Source organism: Ipomoea nil, unplaced genomic scaffold (assembly GCF_001879475.1).
Source record: "Ipomoea nil cultivar Tokyo-kokei standard unplaced genomic scaffold, Asagao_1.1 scaffold2805, whole genome shotgun sequence".
Classification (NCBI taxonomy): Eukaryota; Viridiplantae; Streptophyta; class Magnoliopsida; order Solanales; family Convolvulaceae; genus Ipomoea; species Ipomoea nil.
Genome location: NW_017619233.1, coordinates 3,523,621 through 3,547,345, shown reverse-complemented (window position 1 = coordinate 3,547,345; position 23,725 = coordinate 3,523,621). Strand labels below are relative to the sequence as shown.

General features: G+C 31.8%; 1 long non-coding RNA gene across 1 annotated transcript; it reads left to right on the top strand.

Moving 5' to 3' along the window:
• Nucleotides 1-4,939: 4,939 nt before the first annotated feature.
• On the top strand, nucleotides 4,940-21,122 carry LOC109158171. The gene is made up of 3 exons (XR_002050321.1): nucleotides 4,940-5,009; nucleotides 18,086-18,094; nucleotides 21,110-21,122. It is a non-coding gene; the product is annotated as an uncharacterized LOC109158171 (long non-coding RNA).
• The last annotated feature ends 2,603 nt before the right edge of the window (nucleotides 21,123-23,725 follow it).

Here is a 23,725-nt window from a genome sequence, read left to right as displayed (position 1 = left end):
AGCCCTTCTGTTTCAGACCTAGAGGAATTTTCCTGCCCAAATCGAAGGACATAAGCCGACGCGGCTGTGGTAGAGAAGCCGGTCGGAGTGATCCATCGTCTCTGCTAGCAAGTCGGAGCCAGAGATCGCGTTGTAGCCGCGGCCGCTGACGGAACCGCCGTGGATGTAGGGGGCGGGGCTAGATGACGGAAAGAAGGTGAAGATGACGGTACAGCAATGCCGGCGATGAGAAAAACGAGACGCTACTCGCGGAGCATATACCGAACTGGGCGAATCACATTCAGCCATGGCTTCGGAGGCTTCAGCGTATAACCGTCCATCACCGGCTGCGCCTCTTGTCCTCTGTAGATCAACTCCGAACTCATAACTTAACAACTAGCAATGTTTGCAAATTCTGGATCTTGCAGAGGGAGGAGGGGCGGTGGTTGAGGGTGGCGTTTCGGCGACCTACTGGTCATACGTTCGCCGGAAAGTCACCGGAGCTCCGCCAGTGTATTATTGACCTGCTATTACAGGTCACTATTAGGTGTTTGGGCCTTGATGCACTGAATTCATATGTTAATGTGTCTAATTGCACATTCCAAAAGTTTAAGGGCCTAATTGACTTCTTATCTAAACTTGGAGGGTGTATTTGACCCTTTTCCCTACACTAAAATACAATTAGGCAATTGAATTGAAAAAACATGTAATTGAGTCCCTAAACTAACCAATTTCATGTCATTAGTCCAATTTGCAGGTTTTTTAGGCTTCTAATAGATCAAACAAAACTTAAAATATTTTTTTAAAATAATTATTTAACTTTAAAAAAAAAAAAAAGGTTGCCGCCGGAGATGAAGTTTGCCGGTGACCGGCCATGAATTTTGTTGGAGAGCAGTTGCCGGTGACCTATCTTCATGGCGAGCAAGCAGATCACCGGCAACGTGGGTCTTCTCCGGCGAGCTGTGGCTGAGCAGTGACGACCTTCAGCCTTTCCTATCTTTTTCCCGGCAACTCTGACCATCAGATCGATGACAGCAGTCTCCGGCGATCCTTGTTCTACCCGGCGAACAGAGCAGGTCTAACGAGAGGTTACAGCTCCGTCGACTCCTCTCCCCTTCCATCTGATGGTCTGCATTGTCGGGAAAAAGAGAGGAGAGGCTGAAGGTCGTCGCTGCTTGGCCGCCGAATACACAGCTCGCCGGAGAAGACCCTCGTTGCCGCCAATCTGCTTGCTCGTCATGAAGATAGGTCGCGGGCAGCTGCTCTCCAACAAAATTCATGGTCGGATACGAAGAAACTTCTTCGTCTTCGGCATCGACGTTTCTTTTTTTAAAAAAAAATTAAATAATTATTTTTAAAAAAATATTTTAAATTTTGAGTGACTTGTTGGAAACTTCAAAAACCTGCAAATTGAATTAATTGCATGAAATTGGTTACTTTGGGGACTCAATTGCATGTTTTTTGAGTTCAATGACCTAATTGAAGGGAAATTCTATTTGCACCACCCATTTTGCTATTTACACCCCCTATTTAATAGGTGTAATAACTTTATAGGTGGTGCAAATAAAAAAATGTTACTTGCACCACCTCATTAAATGTAGTCAAACATTAATCTTTATTTTTTTATTTTTATTTAATAATCAATCTCTTTATTATTATTATTATTATTATTATTATTATTATTATTGTTGTTGTTGTTGTTGTTGTTGTTGTTGTTGTTATTATTATTATTATTATTATTATTATTATTATGTTTTAATGTCTAATTATTTTGTGTAATATTTTTTAAAGTTTTTATTTTCAATACATATTTTTTTTTAAGTTTCTTTTTTCAATACATCTTTTTTTGTTCAATACATGTTTTTTTAAGTTTATATTTTCAATACTTATTTTTGTTTATGTTTTAATTGTAAATAAAGAGAAATAATAATTAATTTTGTTATTCTAATATTTTTTATAACTCAAATTTGTTGTATACATTATTTTAAATTGATTTAACTATAAATTGAAATATAAAATGATTACTAGTGATATTTGAAATGAATAAATATAAATTGATTTTCTACTTATCTTTTTATACTGTAAATACCGTAACAATTTTATAAAGATATATGTGGGTTATAGTTCTAACAATTTTGATGTAGTTAAAATTCTATAAAGATATGTGGGTTAGAGTTCTATTGAGACTTTGAAATATAAATTGATTTTCTAATTATCTTTTTATACTGTAAATACTGTAACAATTTATAAAGATATGTGGATTAGAGTTCTAACAATTTTGAGGTAGTTAAAATTCTAATCATAAAATAAGTGGAGGTCAAGGCTTCTAATCATAAAATAAGTCTACTGCATCCGTTCCTACCCTCTTTCTATTTTGATCGAATTTTGTATTTATGGTTGTCCTTCCGTCTCTGTAGAATAGTTTCCTAAAATTGTGTATTCTGTGTAGTATATATTGCTCTATATATTGAAATGGATCAAAGAGATTGTTATTTAGTCAATTGAGAAATTATATCTAATTTAAATGAATCCTAATTACCTAGCAAGCAAGAACAAAGTGGCTTAAAATACAAATAGTAACACCCACAGAAATAAATAACAATTCAATTCTGTCTATTTGTTTATACTCTAAATACAATAAATTGCTTAATTTACAACTATATTCACAACAAATTAAATTAATTTACAACTATATTCACTAAATTGATTAATACTATAATTTTCTCTCTTCACATGGAACAAAGAGATTGTTATTTAGTCAATTGAGAAATTATATCTAATTTAGGGTCTGTTTGGAAACCCGGAAAATGCCTTCTGAAAAATGAGTCATTTTCCTTTTATGTGTTTGGTTGCACAATGGAAAACTGTCTTTTGGTGTTTGGTTCATTTTCCAGAAAATGATGAAAAACTGTCTTTTGGTGTTTGGTTCATTTTCCAGAAAATGAACAGAATGGCATACTTAAACATTTCTATCCATCTATACAATCAAAATAATATGACAAAAAATAACAACAATTAAAACTAACACAAATTAAGCAAAGCATTTTATTATATAATCAGTAAAAAAAAAAATATCAGCAACAAGTTCACTGGTTTGGCATAAAAATTCAAAAAAAAAAAAATTGCGATGCGAAACCAGTTCACTGGTTTCCAATCGGAAACCAGTGCAGTCACTAGTTTCCAATGCCAGTGACTGCACTGGTTTCCGATTGGAAACCAGTGACTGGTTTTCCGCATCGGAAACCAGATCTGGTTTCCGATGCGGAAAACCAGACTCACTGGTTTCCCCAGCCGGAAACCAGTTTGGTTTCCAGCCAGGGAAACCAGTGAAGAAGCCATAATATTTGGAAAAAAAAAATCAAAAAGGAAAAATGATATACCTTGTAGCTTTTCTATTGTTGGTGAAGCTTTTGTGGTTGTGGATTGTTGGAGGAGATGTGTTGGTAATTCTCTGTTGAATGTTGAAGGAGGAGGTGAAGTGGGAGAAGAAGCAGTGAAGGGAGAAGAATGCTTGAGTGTGTTTGCGTGTGTTGATTGAAAGATGGAAAATGACTTCCGCCAAAAAAAAGGGGAAGTCATTTTCCGGATTTTAGTCCTCAATTTCCATTGACTAGCTAGCATTTTTCTTTGACCATTTCATTTTCAGCCTTCCCAAATACCAAAAACCCGGAAAATGATTTCCAAAAGTCATTTTCCGGGTTTCCAAACAGACCCTTAAATGAATCCTAATTACCTAGCAAGCAAGAACAAACTGGCTTAAAATACAAATAGCAACACTCATATAAATAAATAACAATTCATTAACAATTCAAATTCAAATAACAACTTAAAATACCTCATAATGTCCTTGACTTTGATTTTGGTCATTGTAACTAAGTAACTGGCTTTGATTCTGATTATTGTAACTAAAACAATCTTCTATCCAATCATTCATGGCTTATAGATTGTGTGATACATATACATAACACACACCCCACATATATAGAGAGTCATATGAGTCCAATTTGTATTCTCTGCCGCCCAAATTATCAGTAATTTCATCTCACAAACATCAATATTGACTAATTGTTTAAAAAAATATGTATTGAAATTATAAACTTAAAAATATGTATTGAAATTAGAAACTTAAAAAAAATGTATTAAAATTAGTAACTTAAAAAAAATATGTATTGAACAAAAAATATATATATTGAACAAAAAAAATGTATTGAAAATAGAAACTTAAAAAAAATATTTATTGAAACTTTAAAAAATATTGCATAAATAATTAGGCATTAAAACAAAAAAAAAAAAACAAAAAACAAAAAACAAAAAACAAAAAACAAAAGCAAAAAAGTGACTGGGTTCATCTTTTTTTAAAAAAAAAAAAAAATAAAATTAATATTTTAATTAATTAGGTTTTGAATTAAAATATTATTAATTATACCTCATAAATGAGGTTTGGTCAAGATGGTGTAAATAGCAAAGGGAAATTCTATTTACACCACCTATTTTGCTATTTGCACCACCTATATAGTAAGTCAAATAGCTTTATAGGTGGTATAAATGCAAATTTACTATTTACACCACCAGCATTAAATATGGTCAAAGATTATTATTTGTTTTTCATTTTTTTTAAATTATTAAAAAAAAAAACACCAACCTCCCGGAGAAGGCAACCCGGTGGGTTGTTTAAAAAAAAAAAAAAATAAAATAAAATAAAAACGAAGGAGACCCATGTAGCCTTCTCCGGTGAGAAGGCACCGGAGAAGGCGGATTTTTTTTTTTTTTTTTTTTAGGCCGTCCAGGCTGTCGTTTTCGTGGCCGGCACCAAGGATGTCTGGTTGGTTGGACATTCCTTAGGATCCGCAATCGCATTGCTGGTCGGGAGAAACATGGTATTGAAAATGGGTTACAATTTGGAAACCTATCTGTTCAATCCCCCGTTTGCATCGCTGCTGAGACATTTCATCAAGAGCGAGAAGCTCCGAGGAGGGCTTCATTTTGCCCACACCGTCGTCAAAGCCGGAGTGGCCGTCGGGATGAGTGCTGTCGTGAAGAACATGAAAATTGCAGAAGACGAAGAAGAGTTCAGTGTACAGTCCCCATGGATTCCATACTTGTTCATCAACCCGTTGGATACGATTTGCGCTGGATATCTGGAACATTTCCTGCAAAGTGAAAAGAAAGCGACGGGCGGGGCCGGAGGAATTGCGCGGTTTGCGGAGCGGAATTCAGTAAGGATTTTGAATTAATTAATTATTATTTAAACCTAATAAATGTAATTTAATTAAGGTGGTGCAAATAGCATTTTGACCACTCATTAGGATATTTGCACCACCTATGTATTTATTATAAGTTTTTAACTTTTTATATTTTCAATGTACTTTTTACCCCATTTTGGTCAAAGGGGGGTGCAAATAGCAACACCCATAGCAAAATAAATTTTTATTTGGCTATTTACACCACCTATGCAATTATTAAAAGTTTTCAACTTTTTACAATTTCAAGATATTTTATATCCACTTTTGGTCAAAGGGTGGTGCAAATAGCAACAATTTTGATACGTAGTTTGATGACCTATTTGACTTTTATTCATATTTTTAATGTAGTTTCTAAATATATAAATTTTACATACTAATTCTAAACTTAATATTATGACAAATTAAATAATAAATAAGTTCATCAAACATCGTTATTCGAATATGACACATAAAATGAGACGAAAAGAATATTATATAGTAGATAAGTTTCAATGTAGGATTAAGAGCTGACCGGGTTCTAGATCAAACCAAGAATCCATCCCAAAAAAAAAAAAAAAAAAAAAAAAACACATGAACTTCATTTGATTTAAACTAAACTTAGCTCGGACCAAAATCGACTTGTAAAAGACCGATTCCGGTCCCGGTCCTATAATGAAAAGGCCTGGTCCCAGGCCAAGGTCTAAGCTCGGGCAAAAGCAACATAATGTAGCCATGGCGGCAAAGCATGTCAAAGCTACCATGGCAAGTTAAATGCCATTTTGGACATGTTTTGCCAGTCTGCCAGTCTGCCACATTAGGCCTGCAACGTGTAACAAGTTGCATGTTTTGTTTCAATAGTTGCATTAGAGTACCTTTTTAGTGACGATAAAAGAGTATTAGATTATAAGAGATCAAGTTTGACTCTGAATTTTTTTAAAATTTATGTCATGAAAAAGGATTTGAACAATGTCAAAGAACGCACTCAAAATCAACATGCACTAAATGAAGAGGATGATCGATGTAGATGAATGGTTGGCCATGAATCGATACATCATCTAAAGTCACCCCTATTATCAGTTCTCATGCAATTTCCGCAAGTACTTCCGATCAAGAACGAGAATGAACTAATCTAATGACGTACGTATCAAGAACTACGTGGGCTTTGATTCTTCTAAATTATTGAGAATACATAGACATCTTAATTTTTACAATATTAAGAGTAAGCCCAATTATTTTTCTAAATTATTATAAAAATAAAGAACTACCTGGTTTTGGTTCCTCTAAATTATTGAGGATACATAGACATCTTAATGTTTTCAATATATATATATATATATATATATATATATATATATATATATATATATTGAAATATTAAAGAGTGTAAGTATTAGAAATTTAAATGATGTTATTGGACCATGGTGAATAATGTAATTAGACTCCTAAGCTCTTTTTTTTTTTTTTTTTTAAACAAAGTTCTAATTTAACCATGGATGTTTTTAATACAAACATACATACATACAATGGTTCAAATGAGAACTAGGTCCTCGTGTAAAAAGTGAGAACTGTTCACAATCATTCATCAAAAGTTATCAATAGTTGATGATTTTAGTAAAAAAAAAAAGTCTAGTCAATTTTATAATTTTTGTTGATCTACCCAAATGGTGGATCATATTAATCCTTACTTTTTATCTGGAGCATGTTCTCCCATAAACCTTCTTAGCTTCTTGTAAAAAGTGTGGATTTATGTAGGTCTTCCATTTATGTTGATTTTGTGGATCATGTTTTTTGGATTAATATTTAAATCTTATGGACTGTGGATTAATTTAATCTCTTTTAAAATTAAAAAAATAAATAAATTAACAACCAATAGATTAATTCTAAATTTAATGATTTACAGTTTTGGTCCAAGTTAATTATGATAAGATCACAATCATTCTTCCAAAATGCTGAACCCCAACCCTAAAGGCCATAAGATCACAATCATTGATTTGTCAATATGAAGAGTTAGGATATCCCGGCCCCCACTTTTTACTGGGTGATGTGTTCTTGCCTTAAAATCCTTCCCTCATATATGGATCCATTTAAGAGATTTGGCATTGAGTTATTATTATTATTTTTTTTTTTGAAAGGAAAAGATGAATTTCATTAAACATCAAATAGGAATGAGATACAGGCTGGTGGCACCGTAAACCACGAACATAAAGCAGACAAAGAATCAGAAGCCCGTGCTAAGATGTGAGCTATATGATTCGCTGACCTATTGACATGGCGAACACGAAAGTTTCTAATATCTGAAGCAAGCACACGACATTGAGTTATTATTATTATTATTATTATTATTATTATTATTATTATTATTATTATTATTATTATTATTGTTATTATTGTTATGATGATGATGATGACGATGACGATGACGATGACGATGACGATGACGATGATGATGACGATGATGATGATGATGATGATGATGATGATGATGATGATGATGATGATGATGATGATGCCATGTCAACTCTTAAAATACATAATTTAGCGTCAGGAGCCATATCACATGTTAAGTAGATATGGTAATCCTTTAAAAGTGTTAATTGCATTTTTTTTTTTCAAAATACGCATGATTCTTTACAAGCTAAGTACTATCTGTTTTATACTTTCTCAAATATTTTCAACACAAAAAATCTAAGCCTCCACCACCGAAGTTCAAACCTATGACCATCCATTTGGATGGGTAACCAGGATGCCATCACACTACATTATAGTTGTCGTTAATTGCATTTTTTAAGTTCAAAGATTTAATAAGAGTTCTTTTATTTTTTTTTATTTTTTATTTTTTAATTTTTAGTTTTAGGTTTCTAATTACATTCTTGTTATTAGTTAGAAGGCTTATTTGAAATTTTTTTCCTATTTTATTAATTTTTTCTTAAGATTGGCAATAATGCAATGATTGCCAATGAGAATACGGATATGGTTAAGGACCTAAGGTTTGCTTCAAAGGCAGGCACTTGGGATTTTGATTTGTCCAAGCAATTAAATATTCAAAACCCTTCATCTTAATCATACTTAGCTTGTCAAGTTTTGTCATTTGTGCCAACAATTTAAGACCTTACCTAACTTGAGTAACTTCTTTGTATTCTAAAGTTTCATTCTACCAAAATATCATAAAATTTCATTATTTTAATTAGGACTGTTAAAGTGGATCGAAACCCGTGGGTTAGCCCTCACTCACCCCGCGATGGGATAGGTTAGGACCACAAAAAAGATGGCCTAAGAAATAGCAAACTTAGCTCGTTAAAACCCGTAGCCCGCACGTGCTGCGAAAATAATTAAATATACATATATATGTTACACAGCAAGGCAGGACGCGGCAAATTATTGTATGGACCATGGTCCACATAATTGTGTGGACCATGAATATTATGTACATTTTTAATATATTAAAAGTACATGATTTTTGTATTGAAGGTACATTATATAAAATAATATACTCTTAGTATATTAAAATGTACTTTCATAAAATGTACCTTACGTACATAAATAATGTATCATTAGTAGATTAAAAATGTACTTTTTATTTGTGGTCCACACAATTGTATGTACCATGATCCATGCAATAATGATTGGCAGGACGCTGCCTTGCCAATTGGAGGGACGCTGCCTTGCCGTGTAACATTATATATATATATATATATATATATATAAAGTTAAATAAAATCCAATTATCTAAACGTAGACACGTTATACATATATAAGTATACATGAAACTTGTTCAAAATTATATTACATATATATATATATATATATATATATATATATATATATATATTACATTACTTATATGTTATAGTCAACTACTACGTAGACACGTTACCATTCTAAATGAGTGGGGGTGGTGCGGGCATTGATTATTTAAACTGAAAAAAAAATTAATATACAAAAAATTCAACAAATACCTTTAACATGGTTGGTTCTATTACATATAGATTAATTGAGAGGTTAGAAAATATTTAAATAAATATGGGGTGGGGTGGTGGGTTATAGGAGTTGGCCCGCGAGTTACACGGGCCAACCTGTATAATGCAGGTACCCCTACGGATTAAATGAGTTGGACCAGTGAAAGTTCCAGTCTAACCTAATTAAAAATTGAGCTAAATTGGTTTAACTCAACGAATTGGGCCCATTTTGATGACTCTATATGTATGTAGTAGTTTTGTGAGTCGTTATGCTGTGCATCCGTGTGCACCATGCATGGTGCACACGGATGCAAAAGCGATGTTTTGACGTCGACTTAAAAAAACAAAAAATTCAGAATTTCATAACTATACATTCATAATTTCATAACTATACATCCAGAATTGCATAATTATACATCCAGAATTGCATAACTATACATCTAGAATTGCATAACTATACATCTAGAATTGCATAACTCATAACTATAAATCCAGAATTGCATAACTTCATAACTATACATTCAGAATTGCATAACTACACATCCATAATTTCATAACTATAAATCCAGAATTGCATAACTATACATCCATAATTTTATAACTATACATTCATAAATTATGCACAACATAATGTTGTTGACGGGAATCGAAACAGATTTTTTTTTTCATATTAGACACACATTTTTAGTCAAAACGACATCTTTTTTGCATCCGTGTGCACACGGATACACAGCATAATTTGCCTAGTTTTGTAGGTTAATTGGGTGTTAATTAGGTGTCTCCAATCTCTTTGGTTCCAAATAAAACAACTTATTTTGGGCTTAATTTGTATGGCCCGGTCAATATTATGCACAATTATGGCCCAAGTTTTGAATCAAATAATCCAAAATATTTCAACGCCTAAGCTTTCGAGGAATGTTCTCTACAAACTGAGCATAACGCTGTGTATACGGATGCAAAAACGACGTCGTTTTATTAAAAACGCGCGTCTCCACTTAAAAAAAATTTAGGTTCGATTCTCAGCAACAACATTATGTTGTTCATTCATTCTGGAATTTTAGTTCATAGATTATCGAATTTTTGTTTATTGATTCTGGAATTATAATTCATCGATTATGGAATTGTAGTTCATCGATTCTGGAATTTTAGTTCATTCATTCTGAAATTTTTAGTTCATAGATTAGATTCTGGAATTTTAGTTCATAGATTTTGGGGATTATAGTTCATCAATTCTGAAATTATAGTTCATCGATTCTGGAATTTTAGTTCATATGTTGTTGCTAGGAATCGAACCTGAATTTTTTTTTTTTAAGGGGAGACGCGCGTTTTTAATAAAACGACGTCATGGTGCATACGGATGCACAACATAATTTGCCCTACAAACTAGGGTTATAGGTCATATAAGGAATTCAGTAATACTTTACACCCATATGCATATTCAAAGGAAAATTATGTTGTGCATCCGTATGCAAAAATGACGTCGTTTTATTAAAAACGCGCGTCTCCCCTTAAAAAAAAAATTTCAGGTTCGATTCCCAGCAACAACATATGAACTAAAATTTCAGAATCGATGAACTATAATTTCATAATCGATGAACTATAATTCCAGAATCTATGAACTAAAATTCTAGAATTTAATATATGAACTAAAAATTCCAGAATGAATGAACTAAAATTCCAGAATCTATGAATTAAAATTTCAGAATCGATGAACTACAATTCCAGAATTGATGAACTATAATTTCAGAATCAATGAACTAAAATTTCATAATCTATGAACTAAAATTCTAGAATAAATGAACAATATAATGCTGTTATTGGAAATCGAACTTGAATTTTCCTTTTTAAGGAGAGACGCGCGTTTTTAATAAAACGACGTCGTTTTTGCATCTGTATGCACCATGGTACATACGGATGCACAAGATAACTAGTCCATGTTCACCACTCATCTAATACATAACGTGTCATGACTAGAAGGCCCAAATAGTACGGACTCAGACGTTATGCCATGGAACCGTGTTCACCATTCATGGTGAACACGGTTCCAACGGTGTTAGTGCACCGTTATCTTTTTTTTTTTTTTTTTTTTTTTCTTTTAATTAATTACGTGACTGCCTACACATTCACTTTGGAACCATGCCTACACATTCACTTTGGAACCATGAGATTATGAATTTTCTGTTATGAGATTATGAATTTTCAGTTATGAGATTATGAATTTTCTGTTATGCGATTATGAATTTTCTGTTATGAGATTATGAATTTTCATTACATTCATAATTTCGGAGTTTCGGACATTCATAAATTATGAATTCATGCATGCACATTCACTTTGGAACCATGCCTACATATTCCCGTCCGAAATCACGGACATTCATAAATTATGAATCCATGCCTGCACATTCACTTTGGAACCATGCCTACACATTCACTTTGGAACCATGAGATTATGAATTTTCTGTTATAAGATTATGAATTTTCTGTTATGAGATTATAAATTTTCAGTTGTGAGATTATGAATTTTCTGTTATGCGATTATGAATTTTCTGTTATGCGATTATGAATTTTCTATTATGCGATTATGAATTTTCATAAAATTCATAATCTCATAACAGAAAATTCATAATTTGATCAGTAACGCGCCGTTAACTCCACATCCGCGATTTTTTTTTTTTTTTTTTTTTTTTTGTCTAAAAACGACGCCGTTTTGACTTGTGTTCACCATTCTCGGTGAACACGATTCCACGGCATAATTTGCGGTACGGACTATGGAAACATTATATTGTGTTGCCTAAAATTTTCTGTTGAAAGGCATTAATGTCTTCATGCTTGATGGAGTATATTTTTGAATATTTTTCAAGTTAATTTTTTCTTTAAATACTCATGATTCTTTACAAGATAGTGTTTTGTTTGGTAAAATAATTAGCCTATTCGTCAATTTTGACTTATTTGATCACTATTAGCTGTTTGACTTGGTTAAATAATCAATATAAGTGTTTAATTAATTAGTTTTTATAACAACTTATTGTTCTAAAATGCTAAAATTCAAAAAGCTACTCAAAATAGCTTTTTCGATCAATTTTTAAAAAAAGTCAATTTGTATGTAATCAACTAACTAACGTATCTACCACTGAGGTCTGATTCTATAACCACCCATTTAGAATATTTCAAATTAATTAAGAAAAAGTTTCATGTATTTAACAACTCATTTTTCATTCTTTAATTCATGCTCACTCACAATCTTTGGCCTCTTAACAAGCCCCACCCACATTATATTCCAAAATTAACAAAATATAGTTTCATCTAACCCAATAATGATATACATATTTCCGTATTAATTACTTAAAACATTTTTGTTGAGTCAATTAGAAATTGCTTATAATTATATTGACCAGATTGTCCTGGCCAACCGACCATTAGGAGTGAACACATGCGCCGGCAGCACCTAATAGAATATACAAATGATTCCCAATAATGAACTATCCTTGTCTAGAATAATATCTATCTTCGTACTAGCCAATTTTTATTTTTTTTTATTTAAATTTTATAATTTTAAATGTTATGTTAAGGGTTAAAATAAGTCGAATCAAATTTAAGGTTAATTTGAAAACATGAAAAATGGTTTACGAAAAATAATTTGCAGAAAATAACTTATTTTTCAGACTCTTCTCAAATCTTTTCTAGATTATTCTCAGAGACCACTCTAAGATCACTTTTTTTTTAAAGATTCTATATCATCTCATCTCCAAGAATATATATATATATATATATATATATCAACCTATAACACTACTGGAAATTCTGAAATTTCCGACCACCTGAAAGTGATCTTAAATCAAGTTGAAAGTCTTGTTCCGACCACTTTTGGTATCCGGAAAAACCTTTGTTGCTATTTCCGACCACTTTTTAGACTTTTTGGTATCAACTTAATTTAAGATCATTTTCAGGTGGTCGGAAATTTCAGAATTTCCAGTAGTGTAAGTTTAAGAGGATTAAATTTATATTGAATTACCTATCGATTCAATTGGTATGAGAAGAAAAAGAAAAAAGAAAATCTATATATCACACTATAATGATTAAAATGAACCATACGAAACTTACACTAACATTGTTAACTTGGTTAGACTTGCATTAAATCTTAGGGAAAATGGCACTTTTTCCCCCTATGTTATATACTTATAGCACTTTTTCCCCCTCAATTATTTAAGTGGCTCTTTTTCCCCCTGAAATGTTAAATGGACATATTTACCCTTAAAATAAATATTTCATTTATTTTTATTCTCCAATAAATTTTACTATAATTTGGTTCAAACCAGATACTATAGTAACCAAACCAAAATATTCCAATTACAATTTATAATCAAAACGCGATATTTAGAGTTTATTAAAATCACGAACTGGAATGGGCGGTTTATGTTCCAAACTGAAAAAATAAAATACATTTATTGTTGAATTTAAACTATTTTAAAATAAAAAATAAAATTTTAAAATAAAGACGGTTCAAAATCGCGAACGGGATCCGGAACCGTCGGTTCATGATCCAGTTTTTTTTTTTTTTTTTTTTTTTTTTTTTTTTTTTTTTTTTTTTTTAATTCTTAAATTTAATAAATTGAAATCCAAATATTGGGTTCTAGATCTGAATCATAACTGAAAACTTTTAATTCGATTGCTATAGTGTCTGGTTTAGTTCGAACCGAACCGTGGTAATCGCTACATATACGCAATAATTTGTTGGAGAAGTAAAATAAATAAAATGTTTACTTTAAGGGTAGAAATGTCAATTTAATATATTAGGGGAGAAAACCACCACTTTTAAAATAATTGAGGGGGCTAATATGCTTACATAAATAATTGAGGGGAAAAAAGTGCTATAAGTATATAACATAGAGGGAAAAAGTGCCATTTTCCCTAAATCTTATCTATATTGTAGCTATGGGAAAGAGTATATCTTACACGGAAAAAGATTCGTTTACGGCCATATACAAAGCATAAGAATCCAAGATAGAGCTGCCAAGTGTCTTCTTCTAAAGATTTAAAAGCAAAAAATGGTTGTACACGAGTACCTGACCACCGAGCAGCACCTTTACAAAATGCCAAACGTACTAATCATTGGGGAAGAAAGAAAAGTAGGTAAATAAAGAAAAAAAAAAAAAAATCCTTTTTTCACTCAATCATTTGATTGGTTTGGCATGAGCATGATGGAGTGTTACTTATATCACATTTTATATAGACTAATGTTAGATACCTTTTATTTTTTTCCATCTAACCTATCACTTATGATGGATATCGTTTAATTGGTTACTAAAATTCATTTTTAATTAATGATAGGTTAGTCAAATCATGAACACCCAATGAATGAAAGCCACATCCTAACCCCTCCCCCCGCCCTCCCTCAAGCTTAAGGTTCAGAGAACATTGAATTTGTCCCTTAGCTTAAGACATTGAACCTGATTGTGGTGAGTGACTTAATAAGATGTCTGCCAGTTGATCTTTTGAAGAGATGTAGTTCACTGTTCATTTCTAGTTCCTTTGATGCTACTTTATCTCAAACAAAATGGTAGTCGATTTCTACATGTTTCGTTCGGGCATGAAAAACAAGATTTGTACACAAATTAGTACCAAGATTATCAAACAGAGTTGGGTGGTTTTAGAACAATGAGACCAATTAAGTTCTCGAAGAAGAGCAACTAACCATGCATGCATGTTACATCAGTTGAAAAATCAGCTATTGCTTTGTATTTTACTTATGTTGAGAATCTAACCACTTTCTTTTGCTTACAACATGCCTAAGATATTAAAATTTTACCAATAAACACAACAAAACCACTAGTGAACTTATCGTCATCAGGACACCTCACCCAATTAGAATATGAAAATGCATGAATATCATTAGAGTCTGATTTTTTAAAATGTATACTGTAGTTTAGAGTAACTGGCATACCTTAGAACAAGCTTTAGAATAACCCAATGATCAATGGTTAGAGAGTGCATGAACTTGTAGAGTTTGTTTATTGCAAAGGAGAGATCTGGACGAGTGATGGTTAGATACTAAAGTGCTCCAATTAGATTGCGGTATTATGTCAGATTTTCATACAGTTGAGATGAGGTTGTTGCACTTAGCTTGCTGTTGACTGGAATTAGAGTTGAGATTGGTTTGCAGTGTTTCTGATAGAGACTATATGACCAGGACTAACTGATCCCCCAGGCCCCGATCATATCCAAACCAAACCAATCGCATCTTAACCTTTTCCCAACCATGTAGCCCGGTTAGGTTAAGTTCCCGACTAGCTGCCCAGCTGGGCTGAAGGCACACAACCCTGTTCCCAATCAAATCCAACCAGGAGGGGCTGTTAGCCCGATCAGCGATCCAATTGCGCATTTCACAACCTTACTAACACACCTTCATAACCGAGGGAGTAGTCTAATCGCGTCTCTTCAACATTCTAGACTCTTTGTGATGGCACAACCTCACTGACTGGTGAACTTTCTCCTTACACATGTAAGACATGCCGGAACACTGGCATGCGCCCCATAGCTTGCCTATATAAGGAGCATTTATTGCCTAAGGAGAGAGAGAGAGAGAGAGAGAGAGAGAGAGAGAGAGAGAGAGAGAGAGAGAGAGAGAGATACCTGAACACTGCTTCATTTCTTCCTCAATCTTAAATTTGGTTAATGTCCAGAAATCGCTCATGTTAGACTGGTCCGTACGTTAGAAAGTAGAACTGGAGTATTTGTTGCATCGACATTTTGAGTATTAATCATGTACCTTCTTTGTGATAGGATCTATCACCCCCTCTGTCTCTATTCCCCAAAAAAAAACATGGAGGTCCCAAATCTCTTATTTGAATATATCACCTAGTCTACTTGCTATAGAAGTTAAGGGGATTTTGTTGCTGCCCATTATTAGTATATCATCAACATAGACTAATAAATAAATATGGGTGTTAGCAACATAATATATAAATAAAGAAACATCTATTTTCAAAGCCTTGAGTCCTATTGAAAGTAGACAGTCATGAAGACGCTTAAACCACACACGAGGTGCTTGCTTCAAACCATAGAGAGATTTTTGCAATTTGCAAACATGATTAAGAAGATTTTGGTCAATGTATCATGCTGGTTGCTTCATAAAAACATTCTCATTTAGACAACCATTTAGGAATGCGTTGTGAACATCAAACTGTTAGACAGACCAATTTTTTGTTATGGTAAGATATAAGAGGAGTCTAATTGTTGTTAGCTTGATCACTAAACTGAGAGTGTCAAAAAATCTTCTTTTTCAACCTGGTCGAACTTTTTTGCAACAAGTCTGGCTTTGTATCATTCAATTGACTTATCAACTTTTCTCTTGATTTGGAACACCGACTTGCATCCAATTACGTTCATATCTCGTTCAAGCAGCTTTATTACTTGTAGAGTCACAAGTCATGTGGCAAAGGATATAAGATGTGTTCGTTGAGCTGGGGCATTTGTCAATGTCGTTCGAGCCTGGAAAAAAACAATTAGAGGATGTTCAGGAGCCAAATCCGTCAAGGGGGGAGGGCGGTCACGACCGTGTCCCTTTTTGGATTAATGACATGGCGGGGGGGGGGGGGGGGGGGGGGGGGGGCTACATGTCGTGTCCCTTTCTGGATGGGTAACACGAGTGTGACATGGCCTTGTCGATCTTTGTGCAGCCTAGTCTACTTCGTGTGTTAACGACAACACATGGCATTGCACCCCAAGCACGAGTAAGAATCCGTGAAGGTGTTTTAGATGCAAAAGGAAAAACATTCTGATCAAATCGAACATGGTGAATAGTAAGAATTTTTTGAGTATTGAGATTCAAACAACAATATCCTTTTAATGACTCTAGGTAACCAAGGAAGACAGGCGTGGCAGAATGGAATTCTAGGAGGTACATAGGCTTGAGAGTGTAAGATGAGTTCAGTTTCGACAATGTGTATGTGGCGTCTTTCAACACGCCCATTTTTTTTCATGTACATAAGCACAAGATCGACGATGAACTATTCCAAAACTGATGAAGAGTTTGTCTATCTTTTTTTTTTTTTTTTTTTTTTTTTTTTTTTTTTTTTTTTTTCTTTATTCCCCTCCCAGGTCATATTGAATGACCTTTATTTTGCAAGAGATGGTTCACTCAACCAGTGCTTTAAATATATGGAAAATGGCATAGATATTTGTTTTTAGTTTCATGGGAAAGAACTAGGTATAACGAGAGTAATTATCAACAAATATAACAAAATAATGATGACCTTCATTAGATAAGATCGGGGATGGTCTTCAAATATTTGTGTAAACAAAATCTAATACAACAGAACTAGACTTTTTGACTTGTTCTAGCAAAAATCGTGAGGATTTCCCTAGTTGACAAGAATAACAAATTGTACTAATATTACTTGAGGACTTTGACATTGGACAATGGCATAGAATATTATTGTGTAAGGCTCTTGAGTGGGGCTGACCAAGACAGTTGTACCACACTTTAGACGATGTTTTTTTGATGTGATGAATGCTACAATTTTTTTGTCGTTCAGTAGTGAACTCCAGTTGTAAGGTAGTGGATGGTCCACGTTGGGCAACAAGTGTTGCTGGTGGCTCTGGGGGAGCGGTCAAAGATATGTCATTAGCGTAGATGAACTGGTGCTCGATGAGATCACCGTTGAGTTGATAAATTGTCACAGGTTCCTTAGTGTTCAATGAGGAGACCATTGCATGGTACTCAAGGAGGAGGCCTTTGAACATATAGAGATTCTGTTCATTGAAACCAATTGGTCAGCATGCTTCTGCAAGCAGTCCATTTAAAACCCTGACTTTGCCAAGATACTCACTTGGTGTGGAATCTCATTGGAGTAAAGACAATAGCTAAATAAAGATACTCAGAAAACATGTTTGAGAGGATAACCCAAATGCGACTTCAATAGCCATAAGGCCCAGGACGTGTCATGTCCCGCTGCAATATACATAACTTCATCGGACAGAGACGAGATGAGCATGAACAAGATAGAAAAAATGCTTTTAAAAGTTCCTTATTTGTAATCCAACTTTAAATGCTATGCATATAGCCTAACTAATTAATTGACCAAAGTTTATGTTAAATTTTATATTGTTGACTCTTAAGTTTTGTAATTTCTAGTAGTATCATTATGGCGAAAAAAATAAAATGATAAGGACAAATGAGGGAAGATTTTATAATTGCATAAAAAGTAAGCAAAATGTAAAACTCATTATTGCAAACAATTACACCAATACATTTTTATTCCCGTTATACCCTTACCTCCATTGCCTTTTATTATATTTTATTTTATTACTAGTTTTTTTACGCGCTTTACGCGAATGGGATAATGCCCAATGATTATTTTTAAATAAGTATTTCAAAGTATAGTAATGTAATATTATATAGGAGATGTTCATGCATAGATAAATAAATATTGAATTTGTTTATTTAAATCGGTAATTTAAAGTATATAAATGCAAAATAATATATGAGAGATTGATTATAATTGTCACTAAATTAAATGTTTGTAATTTTGTAATAACGGTAGTATAAATACTTAGTCTAAAACGATAGTCTAAATAAATACTATTTTTGGTTTAAATTTCGCTAATTCTTCTTAATTCTCTTTTGGGTAGCATTGTCATTGCCTCCATCTTCCGTACATGTCCTTTTTTTTTTAATTGGTAGTGTGTCGTGTGCAATTGAGTTACTTGTGGTAGATTAGAAGGATTCATCGTGCAATGAGATTATGATGTAGGAAGTTTTAGATTTGCCTTGTTGTGTATATGATGGAATCTTAGTTGTACTATGAATTCTTTATCTTACAAGCACCTATTGATATTTGGTAGTGGTAGTTTTTCCCTACATGTTTCATGCATTGTGAGATGTGTGTCGTAGGTTATCATGTGCAAGTATTGAACAAAATATTAATATTTATTATATTTGATAAATAAATAAATATATATGACATATTTTGTATTATAACTTTGATATTTAATTACAAGATAATGTAAAAAGAAGACAATGGACAATGTAGTGAATATAATAAATTAATAAATTTGATAGTGAATCTTTGAATTGTAGAAAATAAAGATAATATAACTAATGATTTCTATACTGTAGATTCATAAAATTTATACTTTAGATTCCAATTGTTGAACTCTGTTTTCACAAATCAGAGAACTATATGTTCATAATTGATAACTATACAGTTTAGAAATTATGAATTTACAGTATAGAAATTATGAATCTACAGTACATATATTATGAATCTACAGTATAGAAATTATGAATCTACTGTATAGAAATTATAAATCTACTGTATTTAAATTATGAATCTACGGTTTAGAAATTATGAATTTAAAGTATAAATTTTATGAATCTACAGTATATAAATTATGGATCTACAGTATAGAAATCATGGATATGGAACCGTGCCCACCTTGCAAGGTGGGCACGTGCTCACAGCATAACGATCCCTATGTATTTAGTCGGATTAATTATTTGAATAAAGTTTATGTTAAATTTTATATTATATAATATTTTTTTAATATATTTTAACATATTCGTAGTATATGTTTAACAATTATGCCAAACTTTAATTGGGATGTGGTTCGAACTTAAGACCTTTCTTATAGAAATTAATGATTAAGTTAAAAATAATAAATAGTTAACAGAATATTCCGTTACTAAAGTTTATACTAACGGAATTTAAGTTATTTAAGGGAAGAAAATAATATAATAGAGGGTAAATAAGGAAAATCATTAAAAAAATACTAAAATCAAAATAATATGAACCATTGATTTTAAGAAACAATCGTACCGACATTTTTTTGTTCCAGTTAAGGGCCTAACATTATTGGCTCTTATTATAATTGTATATAATTGTATATGTATGTACAGTTGTTATATTATAGACCGCGGTGCATAATCGATTATGCACCGCGGCCCATATACGACGCCGTTTCTTTAAGTAAAGAAATGGCCCGCCGTTAGAGTTAACGGAGTCCGTTTGTTTGGTGTATTAAACACCAACTGACACTACAGTATATCCAAACCGACACTGCAGTTATATCAAAATGATACTGTAGTTATAGTGAAATGAAACTGCAGTGTATATAAACTGAAACTGAATAACATTTCACATATTTGAGTGTATATTATACAATGAAGATGTAATTATATCAAAATGATAATGTAATTGTGTTTTAATAAAACTATAGTGTATATAAAATAAAATTAAATAACATTTTCACATATTTGAGTCTATAAATATCGAATGAAACTATAGTTATATCGAAATGAAACTGTAGTTGTGTTCAACTGAAACTGCAGTGTATACAAAATGACACTGAATAACAGAGTTACTTTTTGTAAAAGGGTGCGAAACGGCGGAAATAAACACTGTTAATTTTCATTTTAAAAAAAAGATGCACGGTGCATAATCGATTATGTACCGCGGTGCATAATATAATTTGCCATGTATGTATGTATTGTATTTAGATTGTAGATTAGTACTAGTTAAATAAAGCACGATACGCAACTAAATAAATGTCCAATGTTAAGAATTTGTATAATTACATTATCAAAATAAATAAATAAAAACTACTATAGTCCTAAATTTGATAATTAAATTCTTCATTTATTTCTATTTAATTTATTTTATTCCAACAAAATACTCGTATAATATATTAAGTAATTGATATCCTCATCAATCATAATCAATATTCTAACAAGTTATAAATCTAAAAAACAAAGTCTATAACAATTTTAGTCTAAAAAACTACTATAGTCCCTCAATTATTCATTGCTAGTTGTTTTAGTCCCTTACTTTTACAGTACCTTTGCAATATACTAATCTAACACTTCAAAAAGGTGACAATTTTAACTCATGAAGGAACAAAATTATTAAAATCTATTAAAATTTTACTTAGTACATGGATATTTTATAATTTTAGAAAAAAATTGTACCCTTTTGTTCTTAAGTTATAAGGTAATTCTAGAATTCGTCCATGAGTGTTAATCATGCTCACTTTTCATCCTTAATTTATCATTAGCATAGCATTTTTTGTCCTTTTGTGAACACTTTTTGTCCCTGAATTATAATACAATTGCAAATTTTGTTCATAATGTTTTATTAGTAAAGTGATGAAAAATGCAACGTCAATAATAATAACTTAAAAACAAAAAGTGAGTATAACCAACACTTAGACGTCTAAATCTATTATATTTAATGCGTGTACAATATATTTTAACGTTACTCATATCTAATTACCTATAGGGAAAATAAATTAGGGTATATAACATTACCCATAACTAATTACCTAACGTCTAAATCTATTGTATTTAATGCGTGTACAATATATTTTAATCTAAATTAATAAATCAAAACTAACTTCTAAAACTATAACTTCTCAAAAGTCAAAACTTGGAAACTTGTACTGCCATAATATATATTAAAAATTAAAAATTTCACTATAATACTTTGATTTTACAGGAAAGTCCACGGTTATTCAAAAATGCCTTCTAAATAAAATTTATTTTGTAATTTTAGTCAGAAAAAATCACAATAAGGTATACCAGATTACCCGCCTGATTACTCATAACTTACAGGGTCAAATTAAGAAGGCCAACAGATAATTTTCACATAGAGTCGAACTTATATATATATATATATATATATATATATATATATATAATATTGATAGCATATAAAACAATACGCGATTTCAAAAAAAAATGTACTAAGTCAAAAGTTATGTCTTGCCAAACTTTTTACAAAAAATTTCAAAAAAAAAAATGCTGATTCAACCGGCTAGGCGGTCTAGGAGGCCTTCCTCGCCGTGACCGGGCGGCGCCTAGCTAGGTGCGATTTTTACAACATTGAATATTATATTTGATTTATTCTTTATTTTTTTTTTTGAAAAATTATATTTGATTTATTACTAATAGTACGTTTTAATTTTATTTTTTTTAACATTTCAAATCTATTGCACATTATATTCTTGAGTACAAAATCTCATGTTCAACTTGGTAACGAAATCTATCATTACTTCTAAATGCAAAACTCATCTCTTCAGTATTAACATTTAAAATAACAATAAAAAATAAAAAGGAAAACAAACATCTACTTTGGATTCAATTCTCATTCCAGGCGTAAAAACCTTGATTGAACCAAGCACCCTTGCTTTCGTGGATTGAGTTTAAAATGTAAGTTTCCTTATTGACCCAATCTGTTTCACGGATATGGATCTATGAAATGACTTCACATATATAAGAGTCACTCTATATAATTAACTATCAACTACAATTAGTAAATTTTTAATTTTTTTTTAATCAATATTGTATTTATATAGAGGTTTTAGTGAGGTTCAATTGTATGACTAATGAAATAAATAGATTATATATATATATATATATATATATATATATATATATATATATATATATATATATATATATATATAATTTGTAGAATATACGTGTTAATTAAGCTAGTTGTCAGGTCATTTTAAGGTAGTTTATTGTTCCTTTTCAAGTAAATATAGGTGGTAGACTGGTAGTTAGGAAGAAGTTTTCCTGTTAATGAAGGGAATATGTGATAATAAATTTGAACATTAAGTTAATTGTGATGGAAGAAAGAGCAGTGAGAGGATAAGGGAGGTTCTCTTGGCCATTCCAAGCTACATAGAGTAATCTAACAGGAAAACAACCAGTTTCAAGATGGACTTAAAAGTCAATCATAAGCTAAGTGGCCTTGACAACTCCAGTACTATATCTTGATTACCCACAAAAAAATAAAATTTATCGTCTTAAGGGTCTTACCGAATTATGAATGAGTAAATTACGGAGATTCAGTAATCCATTAGGTATGAAGATCGTGTTTAATGCTCACAAGTATTCATCCTGTGAGAGAACCAATGTCTGATACTCACAAAATATTACTCCTACAAAGAGAATGAAATTCTCACACGGGTTGTCTGGACTTGTTCATGCATCTTTACCTACAATCTGTCGCCCAAGAATCAAGGGAGCTTCCAAATAAGCTTTGTGAAGTTTTTTTGGTGTAAATATTTATGGTTTGATACAACTTGTTATTTAAGAATTTGTAATAATTTGGTAATGTAGTGATATGTATTTAATTTGCTTAATTATATAATTAAGCAGTTAGTAAACAATTATATTGTAACAATGTTTTGGGAAAAACAAAACAAAACAAAAAAATAAGAAACAATTATGTTGTTTTTTTTTTTGTTTGTTTTTTGTTTTTTGTTTTCTTTCTCTAATCTACAATTTCTGATTGATTAGTTGTTGTCTTGTTGATAATGTGTACGGGCGATGGTTTCTGAATTTAATGCTTTGTCTGATGGTATTGTTTTGATGAGGTTGAGATGTTCATATCATTCATCAAACTTTGTGTTTACTTCCCGGATCTGTTGGCCTCCTACGGAGTATAATTTTCCACATCATTTCTGGACTTTTTGAGACCTAAAAGTATAAGTACACGCATCAAATTTCGTTAAAATAAAAAGAGTTATTATGTTTATATCACAAAAGTCAATGAACTCGTGATC